Source organism: Mya arenaria, chromosome 15 (assembly GCF_026914265.1).
Source record: "Mya arenaria isolate MELC-2E11 chromosome 15, ASM2691426v1".
Lineage (NCBI taxonomy): Eukaryota > Metazoa > Mollusca > Bivalvia > Myida > Myidae > Mya > Mya arenaria.
The window spans coordinates 20,891,253-20,911,493 of record NC_069136.1 but is presented as its reverse complement, the minus strand read 5'-3'; positions in this window follow the sequence as shown (position 1 = coordinate 20,911,493).

Sequence of the window (20,241 nt, the reverse complement as noted above, 5' to 3'; positions counted from 1 at the left end):
ATGTATACGTGTAAATATACGTGTAAATGTACGTGTAAATATACGTGTAAGTATACGTGTAAATATACGTGTAAATGTACGTGTAAATGTACGTGTAAGTATACGTGTAAATATACGTGTAAATGTACGTGTAAATATACGTGTAAATATACGTGTAAACATACGTGTAAATGTACGTGTAAATATACGTGTAAGTATACGTGTAAATATACGTGTAAATGTACGTGTAAATATACGTGTAAATATACGTGTAAATATACGTGTAAATGTACGTGTAAATATATGTGTAAATGTACGTGTTATAAAGGTACGTGTAAATATACGTGTAAATATGCGTATAAATGTACGTGTAAATATACGTGTAAATATACGTGTAAATGTACGTGTTAATGTATGCGTAAATATATGTGTAAATGTACGTGTAATAAAGGTATGTGTTAAATATACGTGTAAATATACGTGTAAATGTACGTGTTAATATACGTGTAAGTATACGTGTAAATATACGTGTAAATATACGTGTAAATGTACGTGTAAATATACGTGTAAATATACGTGTAAATGTACGTGTAAATATACGTGTAAATGTACGTGTAAATGTACGTGTAAATGTACGTGTAAATATACGTGTAAATATACGTGTAAGTATACGTGTAAATATACGTGTAAATGTACGTGTAAATATACGTGTAAGTATACGTGTAAATATACGTGTAAATGTACTTGTAAATGTACGTGTAAATATACGTGTAAATGTACGTGTAAATATACGTGTAAATGTACGTGTAAATGTACGTGTAAATGTACGTGTAAATGTACGTGTAAATATACGTGTAAATGTACGTGTAAATATACGTGTAAATGTACGTGTAAATATACGTGTAAATATACGCGTAAATGTACGTGTAAATATACGTGTAAACATACGTGTAAATGTACGTGTAAACATACGTGTACGTATACGTGTAAATATACGTGTAAATGTACGTGTAAGTAAACGTGTAAATATACGTGTAAATATACGTGTAAATGTACGTGTAAATATACGTGTAAATATATGTGTAAATGTACGTGTTATAAAGGTACGTGTAAATATACGTGTAAATATGCGTATAAATGTACGTGTAAATGTACGTGTAAACATACGTGTAAATGTACGTGTAAACATACGTGTACGTATACGTGTAAATATACGTGTAAATGTACGTGTAAGTAAACGTGTAAATATACGTGTAAATATACGTGTAAATGTACGTGTAAATATACGTGTAAATATATGTGTAAATGTACGTGTTATAAAGGTACGTGTAAATATACGTGTAAATATGCGTATAAATGTACGTGTAAATGTACGTGTAAATATACGTGTAAATATACGTGTAAATGTACGTGTTAATGTATGCGTAAATATATGTGTAAATGTACGTGTAATAAAGGTATGTGTTAAATATACGTGTAAATATACGTGTAAATGTACGTGTTAATATACGTGTAAGTATACGTGTAAATATACGTGTAAATATACGTGTAAATGTACGTGTAAATATACGTGTAAATGTACGTGTAAATGTACGTGTAAATGTACGTGTAAATATACGTGTAAATATACGTGTAAATGTACGTGTTAATGTACGCGTAAATATATGTGTAAATGTACGTGTAAATATACGTGTAAATGTACGCGTAAATATACGTGTAAATATACGTGTAAATATACGTGTAAATATACGTGTAAATATACGTGTAAATATACGTGTAAATGTACGTGTAAATATACGTGTAAATGTACGTGTAAATATACGTGTAAATATACGTGTAAATGTACGTGTAAATATACGTGTAAATGTACGTGTAAATATACGTGTAAATGTACGTGTAAACATACGTGTAAGTATACGTGTAAATATACGTGTAAATGTACGTGTAAATATACGTGTAAGTATACGTGTAAATATACGTGTAAATGTACGTGTAAATATACGTGTAAGTATACGTGTAAATATACGTGTAAATGTACGTGTAAATGTACGTGTAAATATACGTGTAAATGTACGTGTAAATATACGTGTAAATGTACGTGTAAATGTACGTGTAAATATACGTGTAAATGTACGTGTAAATATACGTGTAAATGTACGTGTAAATATACGTGTAAATATACGCGTAAATGTACGTGTAAACATACGTGTAAATATACGCGTAAATGTACGTGTAAACATACGTGTAAGTATACGTGTAAATATACGTGTAAATGTACGTGTAAATATACGTGTAAATGTACGTGTAAACATACGTGTACGTATACGTGTAAATGTACGTGTAAATGTACGTGTAAACATACGTGTACGTATACGTGTAAATATACGTGTAAATATACGTGTAAGTATACGTGTAAATATACGTGTAAATGTACGTGTAAACATACGTGTAAGTATACGTGTAAATGTACGTGTAAATGTACGTGTAAATATACGTGTAAGTATACGTGTAAATATACGTGTAAATGTACGTGTAAATATACGTGTAAATATACGTGTAAATGTACGTGTAAATATACGTGTAAGTATACGCGTAAATGTACGTGTAAATATACGTGTAAGTATACGTGTAAATATACGTGTAAATGTACGTGTAAATATACGTGTAAATATACGTGTAAATGTACGTGTAAATATACGTGTAAGTATACGTGTAAGTATACGTGTAAATATACGTGTAAATGTACGTGTAAATATACGTGTAAATATACGTGTAAATGTACGTGTAAATATACGTGTAAATATACGTGTAAGTATACGTGTAAATATACTCGTAAATGTACATGTAAATATACGTGTAAATATACGTGAAAATGTGCGTTTAAAGTGGTTTCAATATGTACGTGTATATATATACGTGTCTATATAATAATGCAATATGTACGTGTAAATATGCGCGTAATTGTACGTGTAAATGAATGTGTCAATATGTATGTGTCAATATGTAAGTGTAATTGTACGTGTAAATGTTTGTGTCAATATGTTCGTGTCAATATGCATGACTTAGTGTAATTATTAGTGTATGTAATAGTGGTTTAATTAATCGATTCCTGTTAAAATGGGGGTCCCGTGTGACAGTGCTATACACTGGTGCACGTTAAAGAACCAGTGTAGCTTTAATTAGGGCTAAATTCTGTTTGCGCACTATGCTCCCAAAACCTAAAATGACTAACAAATTTTAACGGAGCACTCGCCGAATGGTCCTTGTCCGAATGCAAGCTCAAATAAACTTACACACCATGGATGTAATGCAATACCTCAGGACCGCGCAATCTCCACATTGTCAACGAGTGTATGACCAGATATCGTCGTTAGATCAATAAATTTAGTTAAGGCTGCTTAAGGTGTAATTAGGAAAATAAACTTAGGTGTTTCTTACTTGACAAATAATACCATTTTATTTATAAATAAACAACATAACTACAGTCAAAACTCGTTGGCTCGATATCGTTTGACTCGATATCCTTTTTTTGCTCGAAATCTATTAAAGGGACCTACCTAGTTGTATTTACTAGTTCGACAAAGTGACCGTGCGATACGATAAAAGTTAATAAAAGAGTCCCAATGAGTTCATCCAGTTGCCCTTTGAAATGTTCAACGATCCGGTGAGGTAACGGTAATTGATGGTCGAATGTTTGAGCAAACACTTTATGGTCATATTCAGTACTATCACGAGTGTCTAAGAACAGGTCAGAAGAAATGAGAAGTGAACAAATCTGCGCGCGCATCAGGACGTAACGTCGATCTGCATTGATTTCAAAATAATTGTTTTATTTCCAGATAATTGTTATTGGTTAAGTCATATTGTGACACATTTTCATTAAATTATTCAGGTTTGGTTAAATTCTTATACTTTGCCAGATGGTAGATATGGCATTTTTTTGGCCAAATTGGACTGATCCTGTATTTTTTAAATCATATTCTGAACAACATGGTTTGCATGCATGCCAAGTTTCAAAATTGCAATGTTATGTGCAAATATTTTCTTCACAACATGACCTGACTTCATGGTCATACCCATTATTATCACGACTGTCTAAGGTAAACCCAGAAGAAATGATACTGTGTTGAGCAGGTTGAGAAGTAAACAAACCCAGCGGGCCTAACAGTACGTGAAATCGATCTATATTGTTTGCAAAGAAGTCTGAAGCTGTTTAATTGACAGACAATATTTTGTCAAGTAATATCATGACGAAATTTCACTAAATTGTGCACCAGGGTTAGATTATAATAGCTTGCCAGATGGTTCATACATGTATGTATGGTAAGTTGGCGTGCACATTGGATGAATTCAGAATTGGTCCTGGACTCTCCGAATAACATGTTCTACAAGTATACCAAGTTTCAAAATGTTAACCGAATATGAACATTTTTCACAATACAACCTGGACCTGTTTCAATTAACGATTTGAGTCTAAGTTTGGGACTCAGACTCAGAAAAGCAAAATCGTAATTGATTGTAAACATATTATTGCAAGAGCCAAGATGGTACAAATTGCTCTATCTGTCACAAGTAATATGTTTTACAATCAAGTAGATCTTTTGTCAAATATTGGTTACATCATAGTTATATTTTTTTTTTAAATGTTTAGTTTTCTGAGCGTGTCATAAATTCTGAGAGACACTGTCCTGAAATGATGACATCGCATGGCCCCAGGATCCCATGCCCAACTGAATATTTGAATCATGTGTATCCATTCTTTCGTAATATTTTAACGATTTTCGTGACAGTCCACATAAAAAATACACTACTTTTTATTGGAAATCCGGACCCCTGGTCAAGCACTCGCTTACACCAAGGTGACCCGGGTTCGACACCCGGCCTTGGCGCATGAGAGTTTGGTTTGTGGTGGGTTTCCTCCGGGTACTCCGGTTTCCACCACAACACAAGAGCACGCACTGGTGATCTTACGTAACTTCGTGCCAACGAGAGTGATTAGTATAATGTTGTAATAACTTGTTTAACAATCGTTGTAAAATTAATAAGTTTAAAATAATACGTAGGGAAACATTTTTAAGATGAAATGGTGGGTCCGTTTCGCAGTAATTCTCTACAAGGATTGCTTTGATTTGATTGTTCATTGTAAGCAGTATGTTATGGCAACAAAACCGCTACATACGACTTCCTCACAATATAGTTGTCGGCTCCATAAAGGTATAATTGTTGCTCATAAAAAACTGTATCCCTCTCATTAATGTCCTATTTGTATCTTAAACGACTCATTATACGGCGTCGCGTTTTATGCGAGTGAATGGCTTAGGCATAAAGTTGTAAATAAGTATTATATGCATTTAAGACGCACGTATTTTGTAAAAATAATTTTTTGTCACTAATTCTATCATTTTCAAAGATTTATACATCAATTTAAAAGATTCATTTTGAAAATTATGGTAATTTGCATCTATGTAAATATTTATTTTACCACATGTTTTGTGCAGGAGTTTCAAGTTATGTAATTTTGTTATGTTTTCTTTGAGTTGAATATCATTATATGTTTTACATCTATTTTATACGCCATTCTAAAGAAATGAACCCCTTAGATTGCATGGTTATCGTCTGCTGTATACGTCTATGACGATGAAAACTGTATATTGTCAATAGTAAACAAAACATTTTATTTTGTAAAGGTGATAAGCGGGTATAAAGGCAGTTAACTCTTTTGAAAATCTTTTAACCTTTTGTAGACCAAACAAACATAGCAGAAATAATTTTTTGACTTGTATTGTGAAAAAAAGGCAATTTCAGGCATTTAGAAATCATATCGTATTCACATTTTCAAAGCAAATATGACTTTCTGCTTTTTGTAATACTAATAATTTTAGCGGTGAATAGCGTAATTATTTCACTTCATAATAATCACACTCCTGTCGTGTTTCGCGCTGAATGGCCAGCCACGCCCACAACGTGAGGAGATGAATAAAATTAATAACTTTCGGAAATCTGTAGAAAACATTGATATTTTGATGTTTATTCAGTTTATTTCGATGATTATATGGTATTTTATTCAACTCACTCAAAAGTTAAATACAAATTGGCACTTTAGATTTTAAGCGTTTTGTGTTCAAAACAAAACGACTGTTTTGACACAAATAACGCCATTGTAAAACCTGTTATTAGGTAAAAAGCAATTTGAAGTCAAAGTTTTCACATTAAAGCTTTTATATTTTGACAGGAAAGGCTAATTATACAGCCGTCTAAAGGTCTACATAATAACAACAGGAAATCTGTCAGCAAATGTATTGTTAACGAACAGGACATACAGACGTGGTCGTGTTCGCTTTCAAAAGGGAGCCGGGGGTATGCCATGATATATAATTGTCAATATTGTTATTCAGGAATTGAGGAATTGAGAAGACTGTATTCAGTCTAATAGTGTTTGTAGATACAAAATAACAAACTGCATCATCACACGTATTTATTCAAATAAACCAGGTTTATGCTTGCTTTGACTGAAATATACCAGCGAGGAAAGAGGACAAAACTAAACATGTAAAAATAAACCAGTTCTGAAATAAACGCAGTATTTTTTAAGATGATTTAATTCTCAATATTGTCACAATCCTTCATGTAGTAAATGAGGGAGCTGGACAAAACATCACTTGGGGGAAACCTCCCACATAATTTTGACATGGTGGACAAAACATCCCAGATTATTTTGACTAGATGGACAAAATCTCCGACCATCCCAGAACATTTTGACGGGGTGGACAAAACATCCCATGTTTTTTTGACTAGATGGACAAAACCTCCGACATTATTTTGACATGGTGGACAAAACAACCCAGATCATTGCACATGTTACAATGACCAGGAATGTTTTGTTCTTCATGTCGAAATGTTCTGGGATGTTTTGTCCATCATGTCAAAATGATCTGGAAGCTTTTGTCCATCATGTCAAAATGACTTGGGATGTTTTGTCCACCATGTCGAAATGACCTGGGAGGTTTTGTCCACCTAGTCAAAATGACCTGGGATGTTTTGTCCACCTAGTCAAAATGATCTGGGAGGTTTTGTCCACCTAGTCAAAATGATCTGGGATGTTTTGTCCACCTAGTCGAAATGATCTGGGAGGTTTTGTCCACCTAGTCAAAATGATCTGGGAGGTTTTGTCCACCTTGTCGAAATGATCTGGGAGGTTTTGTCCACCTAGTCAAAATGACCTGGGATGTTTTGTCCACCATGTCGAAATGACCTGGGAGGTTTTGTCCACCATGTCAAAATGATCTCGGATGTTTTGTCCACCCACCATGTCGAAATGTTCTGGGATGTTTTGTCCATCATGTCAAAATGATCTGGGAGCTTTTGTCCACCATGTCAAAATGACTTGGGATGTTTTGTCTACCATGTCGAAATGATCTGGGAGGTTTGGTCCACCTAGTCAAAATGACCTGGGAGGTTTTGTCCACCATGTCGAAATGATCTGGGATGTTTTGTCCACCTAGTCGAAATGACCTGGGAGGTTTTGTCCACCTAGTCGAAATGACCTGGGAGGTTTTGTCCACCTAGTCGAAATGATCTGGGAGGTTTTGTCCACCTAGTCGAAATGATCTGGGATGTTTTGTCCACCTAGTCGAAATGGACTGGGAGGTTGTGTCCACCTATTCGTAATAAACTGGGATGTTTTGTCCAACATGTCGAAATGATCTGGGATTTTTTTTTCACCGTGTCAAAATGATCTGGCAGGTTTTGTCTACCATGTCGAAATGTTCTTGGAGGTTTTGTCAACCATGCCGAAATGATCTTGGAGGTTTTGTCCACCATGTCGAAATGATCTTGGAGGTTTTGTCCACCATGCCGAAATGTTCTTGGAGGTTTTGTCAACCATGTCGAAATGATCTTGGAGGTTTTGTCCACCATGTCGAAATGATCTTGGAGGTTTTGTCTACCATGTCGAAATGGTCTGGAATGTTTTGTTCACCATGGCAAAATGACCTGGGAGGTTTGGTTCACCATGTCGAAATGATCTGGGAGGTTTTGTCCACCTTGTCGAAATGACCTGGGAGGTTTTGTCCACCTAGTCGAAATGATCTGGGAGGTTTTGTCCACCTAGTCGAAATGATCTGGGAGGTTTTGTCCACCTAGTCGAAATGATCTGGGAGGTTTTGTCAACCTAGTCGAAATGATCTGGGAGGTTTTGTCCACCTAGTCGAAATGATCTGGGAGGTTTTGTCCACCTAGTCGAAATGATCTGGGAGGTTTTGTCCACCTAGTCGAAATGATGTGGGAGGTATTGTCAACCTAGTCGAAATGATCTGGGAGGTTTTGTCCACCTAGTCGAAATGACCTGGGAGGTTTTGTCCACCTAGTCGAAATGATCTGGGAGGTTTTGTCCACCTAGTCGAAATGATCTGGGAGGTTTTGTCAACCTAGTCGAAATGACCTGGGAGGTTTTGTCCACCTAGTCGAAATGACCTGGGAGGTTTTGTCCACCTAGTCGAAATGACCTGGGAGGTATTGTCCACCTAGTCAAAATGATCTGGGAGGTTTTGTCCACCTAGTCGAAATGATCTGGGAGGTTTTGTCCACCTAGTCGAAATGACCTGGGAGGTTTTGTCCACCTAGTCGAAATGACCTGGGAGGTTTTGTCCTCCTAGTCGAAATGATCTGGGAGGTTTTGTCCACCTAGTCGAAATGACCTGGGAGGTTTTGTCCACCTAGTCGAAATGATCTGGGAGGTTTTGTCCACCTAGTCGAAATGATCTGGGAGGTTTTGTCAACCTAGTCGAAATGATCTGGGAGGTTTTGTCCACCTAGTCGAAATGACCTGGGAGGTTTTGTCCACCTAGTCGAAATGATCTGGGAGGTTTTGTCCTCCTAGTCGAAATGATCTGGGAGGTTTTGTCCACCTAGTCGAAATGATCTGGGAGGTTTTGTCCACCTAGTCGAAATGACCTGGGAGGTTTTGTCCACCTAGTCGAAATGGACTGGGAGGTTTTGTCCACCTATTCGTAATAAACTGGGATGATTTTTTTCACCATGTCGAAATGATCTTGAGGTTTTGTCCACCTATTTGCAATAAACTGGGATGTTTTGTCCACCATGTCGAAATGATCTTGGAGGTTTTGTCCACCATGTCGAAATGATCTGGGCGGTTTTGTCAACCATGTCGAAATTATCTGGGATGTTTTGTCAACCCAGTCAAAATGACATTGTGAGTTTTGTCAATTGGATGTTTTGTCCATTGGATGTTTGTCCTACATTCAGTAAAACACAGGATGGTGATTTTGTTTTAGACAGATTTTGTATCATGCACAGTTTCTTTTTACTCTTAGACTAGTATATGCACTACGCCTGTAACATAAGTGATATATGTTTCGGCCCTTTCCATAAGATAGGATATTTTTTTAGATTCAGCATATAGGCACTTTTTGCATTAAAGATATATGCGAGCATTGCTTTGATCATATACGCCGGATGTTCTTTTTTAAATTTTCCCGAACTGACGGGTTGAAACTATCTATTAAAACAGTTGTTAAATTTGTCTTATGAAAGGTTTTGGTCCTGCATATGTAACTATTTGATTACTATATTAATCTTATCAGTAAAATTGTTGTTGATAAAATATATATGGTGTTTATCAAAGTTTACACTGAGGCCAGAATCGGGTCACAAATGTGCCTGGACACATTTAAGGAATACATTTGCATAGTTGATATCATTATCGGTGTATGAACGCAGTTGGGCGGGTTAAGTGTGTGGAGTCCGAAATGCATCGTCACACCTTCTTGACTAGCTTATATTATACATGTACATTTTAAGAAGCAACTGCAGCATGTATAAAACGTTAAAATGTCCAACACCAGCCAGAAAGGTAAGTCCCCCGTCATAAGGCATATAGGGGGACACGAAAACTGCAACAAGTTTAAGCACTTAGTGGTCTACACTATATTCCCCCCTAAGAAGGCAATATTTTTCGAGTTCACTATGATTTCAGTTAATCAGCGATCAGCGATTTGAATCAGATGAAGCGGTAGTAATTACCAGTGGCTGGTCCAGTAGGTGGGAGTTAATATGCGTTGCATTAAAATATTCATTTTGGTAAGTCCATACTTAATATTTGGAAATTACTATCATACTTTTTCTGAATAGTTTTTGTTTTGCTTATATTTCACATCGCTTATGTTCTAGTTAAAATACAATTAGCTCATTTAAAGAAACTTGAAACAATGCTTGTCAAAATGCATGCAGCTCAGATGCCCAAACGAGGTTAAACTGTTATCAGCACACATTAGGTGGTTAAACCAAGACAATTTTACCATGAAAGTTTTATATAGCAAAGAAAGCGTCAGGAAATTAAAATACCACATTTGAATAATGCTGAAGAAGAAGCCATTGCAAAAAGGTGTGTATTTTGAGCAAAAATTACCCCAAAATCTCGCTTCCACATTTGGAATTGTCATCGGAATTGTCGAAGGATTTCCTTCAATAACTTTTTTATTCCGCTCTCTTATAACTTGAAATAAAAAGCCGACAAAAACACGAACATTGTAGAGCCGAATGCGCCTCATGATAAATTTTAAATAAAGAATTATACAACTTACCAGAAAAAACAGGTTCCAAAAATCCTATTTTTTAACGTTTCGCCGCCATCTTGCAGCTCATATTCAAAACCCTCACTTAAACCGCTGCAGATTCAAAATACGTGTACCTACCTGTTACAAGTAGCTAGTGTTTAACATGGAACAAATGACAAATTATTAAAACAGTACAGATACTTAGATTTCAACACAACATTATACTTATACATCGATCAATTTAACGTAATATAATTAAACACAATTCTAATAGACTACTATATAACTACAAAAACGGGAATACTAGGAAGTTGAATAAAAGTTAAGGTGTTACTAAAAAGCCAGCCATAAAATAATAATTATCATTTAAAGGGGTACACTATAGGTTTACATTTGATTTGTGTTTTTTTTATTATACTTTAAATATGCACTCTTACTCAAAAATAAGATGTACTACAATAAATACAATTGTTTTAATTTACCAGAAAGGATGAATAAATATCGAAAACAATGGTTCTTATGAAGGATACCGAGTTTAATTTGATAGAACGGTACAGAAAACACGATATTTATACCTAATGCCACAACAGTAGATCACAGTAAATCTTTTAGCACTCACCAATCTTTCAATATTTTTGCGGTTTCAGCTATAAAATACACGGTTACAATCTTGTTATCAGTAATCAATATTTTTCATAGATGCTTTATTTAGTAAGTAGTTAAAGGTTTATTACTCAACATGTATGCTTGTTATAAATATGTATGTATTCATTTGGAATAAGAGTGTCACTTTAAATGTTATGATCAAAACAAAAAGCATAAAGTTGTGTGCAAAATAGCCTTTGTAAAAAGGATTTTCAATACAAAAAACTACATGGCCTCAAAATCCACAGTTTAAAAGCGCCAAAATATAGTTCATATTGTTTATCTCGCTTATATACGTTTATCTCGCGTATATTCGTGTATCTCGCTTATATTCGTTTTACTGTAAATATGGCCACACATTATAATTTTTGTTATGATCATAAAAGTCAAATGAATAAAACATGAACATCATAAAGATTAAATAAAAGTTAAAGTGTTCCCCTTTATTCATAAATAAAGACTAGGAAATACAAATTAAAGTTTTACTGAAGAACCAGTCCCCAATTTCTCGAAACTTTTTAAGTCACAGGATTAAGCTTAGCTCACTATTTTTGTAATCAAAATTTGCGAAATATTTACCTCTTTGATAGTGTGTATGCTTTAGATAGAACAAATAATTATGATTATCACAATACACCGTTTTTCATTTATCAAAATCCAATTAAATTATGTATTTTGGCTAATTGAAATAAGCAGTTTAAGCCGGTTAGTTAGAAATTGGGGCCAGCCAAACATATGTTTGTACCGTTTAAGGGCTAAAAAAAACAACGTGGTGGAAATGGATAAAATAGTACTATATACTTAGTTAGAGAAATAGAAAGCTTTTATTTTTATTTTTCTTCTCCCGAGATAAATTAAAACCCAATCTTCTAAGCATGCGGTTTAAGCCGATTTGTCAGAATCCCCGCATGCATGCTGAGCCTTTTGTAATTTTATTAAATATTCAGGAGATTGAATAAATGCCATCAATGGCCGCAAAATAGGATAAAATGAGATTTTATTACATTAATAGTGAAACTAGAAGCTTGTAAACACGTCTAATGATTTTGTACAGAGGCATTTACAAAGGCGTTTTACAAACCTAAAACCTCGAGTGTAACTTCTATTATGCTTCTTTTGTACCGGATTTCAATAAAGGCAAATTACTTATAAAGCGCCCCATAGAATTCTCAATGAAATTATCCCTCGTTTTTACACCTTAATTCTTTCGTGTTTTCAAACACAGCGTGACTTTTGTGCCCGTTAAATGAAACCTTCCTTATCCGTATTGTAGAGTGACAAAACCTTATTTGAAGCTATGCTTTCACCTATAATGCGTCTTTTATCCGAGGACACAAGGGTCCAAAAACTGCAGCTGAGCTCTATTTTCCTCATTCCCCAGTCAAACAGTGTTTACCACGGTGCTTTTATGTTGTTTCTATACATTAGAAGATTTTTCAACCCAAAGAGAATAATAAGACAAGAAGTTAATATCGAATGACTTTTTTCTTTCCGCTCAATAGGGAGTCACTTTTGGTGCTGTCGTTTCTTTAGGCTGATTTGCCGTGGAGGTCATAACCTCGTCAAGAGCAGATAATTCAAACCAATTTACAGCAAACAGCGCGAAATGATATGTGTCTGCAACAATAGGCACAGTGAATGGCCATCTTTGATCAAATTGCAATCCAGTGAAAGGCAGTATGATAACTTTAACGGTATGGGGCCTGCGAGAGCATTTCGTCTGACAAAAGGCCATTTTCAGAGGATGAAAGACGGGATGTGGGATGCATTGACGGTCTCACCATGGTTGTGTTTGTTCTCAACAGTACTGAGAAGGTTGGTTTGACTGTGAAATAATAAAACATTCGCAGGTGTGCAAATAGCTTTGCCCAAACAAGAGGTTTGTGAGTTTAACTCTGATTTCTTTTCTTGCACCAAAGTCGTTTAAGTCCTTAATGATCCTGAACAATTTAGGTTATTCCTACGTCAAAAATATTTTCTTTTTTTTTGAACTTTTTGTCTGTATATTGATCATCAGTCCACTTAAATTTGTTATTAGTGACACTCGTATTTAAAATCAATATATACACATGTATGGTAAACATAATTTTTGAGTGAAAACACTTTTAACTATTTCCTAATTCATGCATCTAAGCAAAATAATAATCACTGATAAAAAAAATTGTAACTGTATAATTAATAGCTGAAAACGCACAAATATTAAATGACTGGTGGGTCCTAAAATTGTTACAGTGATCAACAACCGTCTCATAAGGTAGGCATACCGTGTTTTCAGCACCTTTCGTTCAAATTAAACACGGTATCCTTCATAAGAACCATCATGATTGTTTTCTATATTATTCATCCTTTTCGGTAAATTAAAACAATTGTATATATTATTAACTGTGGTACTTCTTATTTGGAGTAAGAGTGCATCTTAAAGGAAGTTTCTTGTTGACTTAAAATTGCCTCTGTTAACTTCATATTTTGTGCAAATGTGTCATATAGATTTGAATGAGTGTGAATTTAGTTAGACCGATTGAATTACACTATAAAATTTAAATGTCTTCCTTATAGGTATCTTTTTTGTTCCTATAACAATACCTTGATTATTTTCTACGTGAAATAGACGAGTTTGATACGAGAAAACCAGCAAAAGATTATTTTATGCGTTTAACATCCATCAAGGATTTTCGGCAGATATTTTTCACTCGAAAAATTATCAAAATTTGCTGAGATATGTGAAATGTAGAAAAATATTAGATCTACTTTTAATTATGAATGTTGATGCTGTGGTCCTTTATACTAAAATTATTTGCCGGCGGACATCATTGATTGCTTTCCCTTTCCTCAACTATGTCTTCAGCTTCAAGAACAAAATTGCCAAGAACCGAGTGCTTGACACTAAAATAATTTCATCTTTGGTTTGAGGGATTTGTTGGTATAAGTAAGTTGGCCTAATTCGGAACACCTCGGCCAGTTTCCATCGGAAACAACCTCCAGCCTGCCAGCGTAGCCTTTGACTAGCATGGTCTTGTGAATACATGGGGAAAACTTAGCATGTCCGACACTTTAACAGTCCACACATCTTAGACCCCTCTTCACTCAATTCGGAACACCTCGGCCATTTTCTAATGAAAACAACTTCGGATGTATACCGGTTCATCAGTAGAAGTAGTTCGTAAAATTTTGAATAATAACTTTATCTAATTGTAGTGTTTCAACGTGTATTTTATATAATTTAGTTTAAATTGATTGCCAATGATGTGAATTATTATATAAATAATTAAGATTTCCAAGAAAAAGTTACTAAGTTTGGCTGCTAAATTGAAATTACCATGCGCTCTACTTGCAGCGGATATACATGTAAAGATTTCTGACATTGTAAAACGTCCATAATTATGCATAAACATCAGAAGTTGTACTCGATGGAAAATGTCCGAGGGGTTCCGAATACCCCCTCGTTTGCCAAAATAAAATAAAAAAAAGTACGATGCGGGCAGTTCTTAACAAATCTCACTGTGGTGGAATGGGGAGGCGAGCGATCTGAAATATGAGTGTAAAAATTGTTGCTATTAGTAAGCTGGTCTCGTCGTTTGCCCGAATAGTGTAAAAATGTACGATGCAGGCAGTTTTAAAATGACAAATCTCATTGTGTAGGAATGAGGAGGCGTTCCATCTGCATTATAAGATTCCGTGTTACGGTATTACGTTTTTATGAGATGGCATGTGTCATAGCTTTTCAAAACAAAAACAAAAAAATTACCCACACGGTAAAGTGCTTTAGACATCCAATAAAGCTAAAATCATCGCCTAGAAATGATCTAAATAATCGTTAATATTGATACAATTACTTTCTCTATCCGAGATTCTACTTTGGTGGCTTTTGAGCCGCCATATTACCGGAAGTTGATCCGTTCTCTCAAAATGTCACTTTTTGATTGGTGTTCAATAAGCCAATGAAATACACTTCCGGTGTCGGGGTCATCTCTTTTGATTCCATTAGCAACATATTCGGATTTAAAACGACATTGCAGATTATTGTTTATAGCATAATACCTGATTCATTTCAGCGCTAAAGGCTTTATTCTACTAGCGGAAATTCAATATCAATGAGTGAGCTTAGACAATGCGTTGCACTGAATGTTTCTATTGATGATCATACGCAAATCTAAATCCGATTGTGAAATATAAATTATATCATGATTGAGAAATTAGAATCAGATTGACACACGTGTCCATGCTTAACTAGTATTAAATTGCCCAACACCATCCCTTGTCTCAGACCCTTTTGATGGCTGAAATCAAGTTAAGCTCTGTAAGCCTTTGGGTGAGCTAATGTTTAATGGCGGATTATTATATCACACGATTTGATGTACTTACTAGCATCGATGGAAAAGGACCCCTTTTACCTTATTATTCCATGTAATGATTACGATTAAAGATGGCTACAGGGGCAGTGCCAGGATATGAGATTGCGAGGGGGAGGGGTACGGATTTGAGGTGGGGTTCGCTGTAACTTACAAGAAGGGTACGAAGTAACTGAACCCAAATTTCGCTGTAATTAATAAGGGAAAGAAGCAACTAATTATAAGAGTTCGCGGTAAGTTTTCATAAGGGTTTGCAGTAACTTACAATAAGTCTACGAAGAAGTAAATTATATTTAGTTCGCATCAACTTATCATAAGGGTTAGCGGCAGCTAAATATAAGAGTTTGCGAAAGCTTATCATAAGGGTTCGGGGTAGCTTATCATAAGTGTTCGGGGTAGCTTATCATAAGGGTTCGGGGTAGCTTATAAGGATTCTGGGTAGGCTATCATAAGGGTTCTGGGTAGCTTATCATAAGGGTTCGGGGTAGGCTATCATAAGGGTTCGGGGTAGCTTATCATACGGGTTTCCGGTAGCTTATCATAAGGGTTCGGGGTAGCTTATCATAAGGGTTCGGGGTAGCTTATTATTAAGGTTCGGGGTAGCTTATCATTAGGGTTCGGGGAAGTTTATCATGAGGGTGGTTCGCGGTAGCTTATCATAAGGGTTCGGGGTAGCTAATCATAAGGGTTCGGGGTAGCTTATCATAAGGGTTCGGGGTAGCTAATCATAAGGGTTCGGGGTAGCTAATCATAAGGGTTCGGGGTAGCTTATCATAAGGGTTCGCGGTAGCTTATCATAAGGGTTCGGGCTAGCTTAAGCTTATCATGAGGGTTCGGGGTAGCTTATCACAAGGGTTCGCGGTAGCTTATCATAAGGGTTCGCGGTAGCTTATCATAAGGGTTCGCGGTAGCTTATCAGAAGGGTTCGGGCAGCTTATCATAAGGGTTCGGGGTAGCTTATCATAAGGGTTCGCGGTAGCTTATCATAAGGGTTCGCGGAAGCTTATCATAAGGGTTCGTGGTAGCTTATCATAAGGGTTCGCGGTAGCTTATCATAAGGGTTCAGGGTAGCTTATCATAAGGGTACGTGTTAGCCTATCATAAGGATTTGCGGTAGCTTATCATGAGGGTTCGGGGTAGCTTTTCTTAAAGGTTCGGGGTAGCTTATCATAGGGGTTCGCGATAGCTTATTTAAGGGTTCGGAGTAGCTTATCATAAGGGTTCGTGGTAGCTTATCATAAGGGTTCGAGGTAGCTAATCATAAGGGTTCGGTGTAGCTTTTCATAAAGGTTCGGGGTAGCTTATCATAAGGGTTCGCGATAGCTTATTTAAGGGTTCGGAGTAGCTTATCATAGGGGTTCGCGGTAGCTTATCATAAGGGTTCGGGGTAGTTATCATAAGGGTTCGGGGTAGCTTATCATAAAGGTTCGGGGTGGCTTATCATAAGGGTTCGCGATAGCTTTTTTAATGGTTCGGAGTAGCTTATCATAGGGGTTCGCGGTAGCTTATCATAAGGGTTCGTGGTAGTTTATCATAAGGGTCGGGGTAGCTTATCATAAGGGTTCGGGGCAGTTTATCATAAGGGTTCGGGGCAGCTTATCATAAGGGTTCGGGGTAGGCTATCATAAGGGTTCGGGGTAGCTTATCATACGGGTTTCCGGTAGCTTATCATAAGGGTTCGGGGTAGCTTATCATAAGGGTTCGGGGTAGCTTATTATTAAGGTTCGGGGTAGCTTATCATTAGGGTTCGGGGAAGTTTATCATGAGGGTGGTTCGCGGTAGCTTATCATAAGGGTTCGGGGTAGCTAATCATAAGGGTTCGGGGTAGCTTATCATAAGGGTTCGGGGTAGCTAATCATAAGGGTTCGGGGTAGCTAATCATAAGGGTTCGGGGTAGCTTATCATAAGGGTTCGCGGTAGCTTATCATAAGGGTTCGGGCTAGCTTAAGCTTATCATGAGGGTTCGGGGTAGCTTATCACAAGGGTTCGCGGTAGCTTATCATAAGGGTTCGGGGTAGCTTATCATAAGGGTTCGCGGTAGCTTATCAGAAGGGTTCGGGCAGTTTTTCATAGGAGTTCGGGGTAGCTTATCATAAAGGTTCGGGGTAGCTTATCATAAGGGTTCGGGGTAGCTTATCATAAAGGTTCGGAGTAGCTTATCATAAGGGTTCGGGGTAGCTTATCATAAAGGTTCGGAGTAGCTTATCATAAGGGTTCGGGGTAGCCTATCATAAGGATTTGCGGTAGCTTATCATGAGGGTTCGGGGTACCTTTTCTTAAAGGTTCGGGGTAGCTTATCATAGGGGTTCGCGGTAGTTTATCATAAAGGTTCGGGGTAGCTTATCATAAGGGTTAGCGGTAGTTTATCATAAGGGTTCGAGGTAGCTAATCATAAGGGTTCGGTGTAGCTTTTCATAAAGGTTCGGGGTAGCTTATCATAAGGGTTCGGGGTAGCTTATCATAAGGGTTAGCGGTAGCTTATCATAGGGGTTCGCGGTAGCTTATCATAAGGGTTCGGGGTAGTTATCATAAGGGTTCGGGGTAGCTTATCATAAAGGTTCGGGGTGGCTTATCATAAGGGTTCGCGATAGCTTTTTTAATGGTTCGGAGTAGCTTATCATAGGGGTTCGCGGTAGCTTATCATAAGGGTTCGTGGTAGTTTATCATAAGGGTCGGGGTAGCTTATCATAAGGGTTCGGGGCAGTTTATCATAAGGGTTCGGGGCAGCTTATCATAAAGGTTCGGGGTAGTTTATCATAAGGGTTCGGGATAGCTTATCATAAGGGTTCGGGATAGTTTGTCATAAGGGTTCGAGGTAGCTTATCATAAGGGTTCGGGGTAGTTTATCATAAGGGTTTGGGGTAGCTTATCATAAGGGTTCGGGGTAGCTTATCATAAGGGTTCGGGGTAGCTTATCATAAGGGTTCGGGGTAGTTTATCATAAGGGTTCGGGGTAGTTTATCATAAGGGTTCGGGGTAGCTTATCATAAGGTTTCGGGGTAGCTTATCATAAGGGTTCGGGGTAGCTTATCATAAGGGTTCGGGGTAGCTTATCATAAGGGTTTGGGGTAGTTTATCATAAGGGTTCGGGGTAGCTTATCATAAGGGTTCGGGGTAGTTTATCATAAGGGTTCGGGGTAGCTTATCATAAGGGTTCGGGGTAGTTTATCATAAGGGTTCGGGGTAGTTTTTCATAGGAGTTCGGGGTAGCTTATCATAAAGGTTCGGGGTAGCTTATCATAAGGGTTCGGGGTAGCTTATCATAAAGGTTCGGAGTAGCTTATCATAAGGGTTCGGGGTAGCTTATCATAAAGGTTCGGGGTAGCTTATCATAAGGGTTCGGGGTAGCTTATCATAAAGGTTCGGGGTAGCTTATCATAAGGGTTCGCGATAGCTTTTTTAATGGTTCGGAGTAGCTTATCATAGGGGTTCGCGGTAGTTTATCATAAAGGTTCGGGGTAGCTTATCATAAGGGTTAGCGGTAGTTTATCATAAGGGTTCGGGGCAGCTTATCATAAGGGTTCGGGGTAGTTTATCATAAGGGTTAGAGGTAGCTTATCATGAGGGTTCGGGGTAGCTTATCATAAGGGTTAGCGGTAGCTTATCATAAGGGTTCGGGGTAGCTTATCATAAGGGTTAGCGGTAGCTTATCATAAGGGTTCGGGGCAGCTTATCATAAGGGTTCGGGGTAGCTTGTCATAAGGGTTCGGGGTAGCTTATCATAAGGGTTAGCGGTAGCTAAATATTCGGGTTTGGGGTAGCTAATCATAAGGACCTTGTGCGCATAGTTCTCAAGCACCCATAGATGAATAAAATAAATAAATAAATAAATAATAGTAATGGGCCAATAAAGATGGCAATAGAGTTTTTTGGGTTGCCCAAATGAAATTGTTGGATAGTTTAGTTCACAAACGTGCATTTTTAATGTAAAAGTGCTTATTGGTTCTACCATATTCAAATGAAAAGTTTACTTGGACAATTAAAGGAGGTGGTGTAGGGGTGCTGGATCTGAAAACTCGATCATTTGACTGACAGAAAAAGGATATGATGAATTTCATACCTTAAATTTCATAATACCGTTTGTATAATTTGTTAAACATCTTCGAGGCATCCACACGTGAAAAGGGCACCGCTTTCTTGTTGTGAAAACACATAATGACTATAATCTTATTGAATAATTGTATGACAATTTTTCTAGCCTTTTGCCTCGAGATTCTTTGAACTCGACGTGTTTGTGATCAGAGGGGAGAAAAATAATTGGAATAAATATTCAAGTAAGTGACAAGAATTATTTTGGGCTCAAGTGACTTTCACTTCTCGAACAAAACCAGTAATTTCACTCTTAAGGTATAATTTCGAATGTTTAAGCTAACGTAGTTAAGGAATGACTTGCCCCAAAGAAACACGAGTAAAATTAGTATTCCAAAAAAGACAACACTTTCATTTATTGAATTACAAGGCATTTATTGGCAGTTTTGAGACATTCGCCTCAAGAGATCTTCCGCTCAATTGATTCAAATTGCGACTCCACTCGCCGTAATTCTATCCAATCAGGAAAAAGTGCGTTCTATTATTTGGCATTCTTCGGCTTTCTTGCTAAATGGCTATCTAGCTGTCATTTCTTTTTTACGTTTAATTTTCCAGTTCATTTTATTCACCATCTTAAGACGGGGAACGTTGTTGATAGAAGAAAA